Source organism: Dendroctonus ponderosae, unplaced genomic scaffold (assembly GCF_020466585.1).
Source record: "Dendroctonus ponderosae isolate FM_Combo_2020 unplaced genomic scaffold, Dpon_F_20191213v2 Dpon_F_20191213_8, whole genome shotgun sequence".
Lineage (NCBI taxonomy): Eukaryota > Metazoa > Arthropoda > Insecta > Coleoptera > Curculionidae > Dendroctonus > Dendroctonus ponderosae.
Window position 1 is genome coordinate 12,857,850 of NW_026019016.1, and position 2,641 is coordinate 12,860,490.

Here is a 2,641-nt window from a genome sequence, read left to right on the forward strand (position 1 = left end):
TGGCGACTATGAAATCAGTTTTTCTCGATTAGGTTTTTACTCAGAGCCGTTCAAACGATGATCGATCGCCCATCTGAACCACATGGGTTTTCAATATTGCCGCATTGATTGGAAACTGCTCGGCTTTAAAACGGTTCTTCAACACTGGAATTACGGAAACCGAACCACCCCATGCTGGGCCTTCAGCCTCTTTTACTGCCTTGTGTTAGATGGGAGCTTTTCGACATGGATTTTTTGTGCTTATCAGCTTATCGACGATTTTCCTGCCTCGAAATCGACGCATTTTATGCCTGCTAATTGCTGGACAATTAACTTTTATTGGTAAAATTGCCCCGAACGTTTTCTCGTGCCTGTTTCGTAGTTAGCTCAAAGTGTAATCGACGCAACTTATGGATCCGAATAGGGATCCCCTTATACAAGGCCTACGGGTGTGCCTAGAAGAAACGCGATCCTTAAAATGCCCACCGAGGGAGCCGTTCCATATTCCCAACTCGCTAGGGAAGAGCATACGCGATGCCATCATATATTGAGTTGTAAAAAATTTACCTCTTTGYTTGCAATGAAGCTGGTTTCATTGCGTGCCCCMGTGAGTTGCATTGCAACGCATTAATATTTGTTCTGGTCGAGTATTGGGAGTTTTCATAGTTTTTCCGAAGACACAACAGCCCTTAAGAAAAATGAATATTCTTCGAACGGCTCAGGATGAACAGGCGACTTAAGAGCCAAATTACTCGGAAGACACAAGGCACACATCGTATACTTTTTTGCTCTCTAGGCAACCCCGTATTGCTCGCAAAAAGTTTTAGGATTTAACCGAGAAAACATGACTTAAGTTGTAGATTAGTTCTATATGGTTGAGGCGGATTCATTTTTTTACAAACTTCTTGTTGGGTGTTTTGCCTCAAAAATTTTTTTTGAGGTTAAGTAAAAGTTTAAGTGACGTCACAAGTCAGCCAGTGGGCCTTCTTTATTATTTCGGTGGCAACGATAAGAGGCGGTTGCTTCCTAATGCTTTCGAAAAACCGCTCTTTATGTCGGAAAATTCTAATATATTTAAATAGTCCCAATTTATTCGGAAACCTCCCATTGGGGCGCACAAGTTTCACTTTTACTATCCAAACTATTGTGAAATGGAGACTCAAGCTGCCAGTTTGTGACTTTTCAAGTATTCCGTTAAAGGCAGAAGATGCGTTATGCAAAGTGCCTTCATTGGGATATGCGTATGGCATTCAAACTGTTACACAGGAAAAATGCAAAGCATGTGAACATGTGAGTTTATATCTTCGTTTGTGCGCTTTTATCAAAGTCCTGATCGATCGAATGAATTTTCCAGTTTTAAGGCTTTGTGGAAGTCGTCGAAACACACAGCAGGAACAATCATCGTTGCTGAAACGACGATATTTCTTCGGGCACTGGTTACGACTTTCTGTCACCGTTTTATGTCTTGGCTGATTGTCTCCGGTACTGATAACGTCGAGGCCCATCTGACTTCTTTAGCTTTTATTGCTTTGCGGCGCGTAATAATTCCATTTCTTTCAGCTTTTATGCGTTCCATTTGTTTGGGGAAAAGGATACCTGTGTTGTGATGAAATGGAAAAATCTCTCTCGCTCTGAGCGAAAATAGTGTTTTTGAGTGCGACGAACTGGGAAAATTATCCATCAACGCATCCTTGAACAGTTGATTGGCTGTTTACGTCAGGATCAAGTTACCTGAGGATTCGATTATATTCAAAGTGTTACTAGCATTTAAACGCCATCCTTCCATTGTCTGATTGACCTATGCGACTTAATCAATTGTTTGTTTCGCAGTCGTTTATGCATATTCAAACAAATGAACGATTTGCCGCTGAAGGTTGTAACTTGATTTTATTATTTTGCCAAGGAAGCAGGCTACTTGTATGGGACCAGTGGAAGTATGCAAATTAAAGGCCGCATTCAATTGGCTGCTGCATCAGTTAGCATTGATGTTCGGCTCGTAAAAGCCTCTCTTAGTTTGCATAAGAACCGGCTTGGACGAAAATGGACGATTTTGACATAATTAGCCCGATATGGAGGTGAGAATCCACTGCGTGCTTTCGGCTCAATGTCGCCAAAGCCATTAAAATGTGTGTCGTTATTCAGCTATTCAGATTGTGATTGGTTTTTTACAAACTTCTTGTTGGGTATTTCGCCTCAAAAATTTTCGTCTTTAAAAAAGACAGAAGTTCCTCACGTCTTTTATTACAGATTGATAAACAGTGCAAGAGCACTGTTCAAACATTTTAAAAATTACTCAACGAAAAAATCAAAAAGGACATTTTTAGTATAAAAAATAAACAATTTCCGGACAAAACAGTTATAAATTTATCCAATAAATCAGTAACTGAAGCCGAAACGCTCGTTCTTTCTAAAGGTTTAAATTTTTCAATTACACCAAAACCCGTTCCAAAGCTTGATTTTATTTCGAGTATAAAAGAAACAACTCAAAATTTACTTTTTTAAGTACAACAGGAAGAATTTCGTATAAGGTCAAAAATAATTCTGGAAAAACTTTTCAAAATTAAACAAAACATAAGCTCAAAGATAAAACAATCAAAATTTTGCCTGCTGATAAAGGTAATGCGACCGTCATCATGGATTATAATATCTATGATCAAAAAAT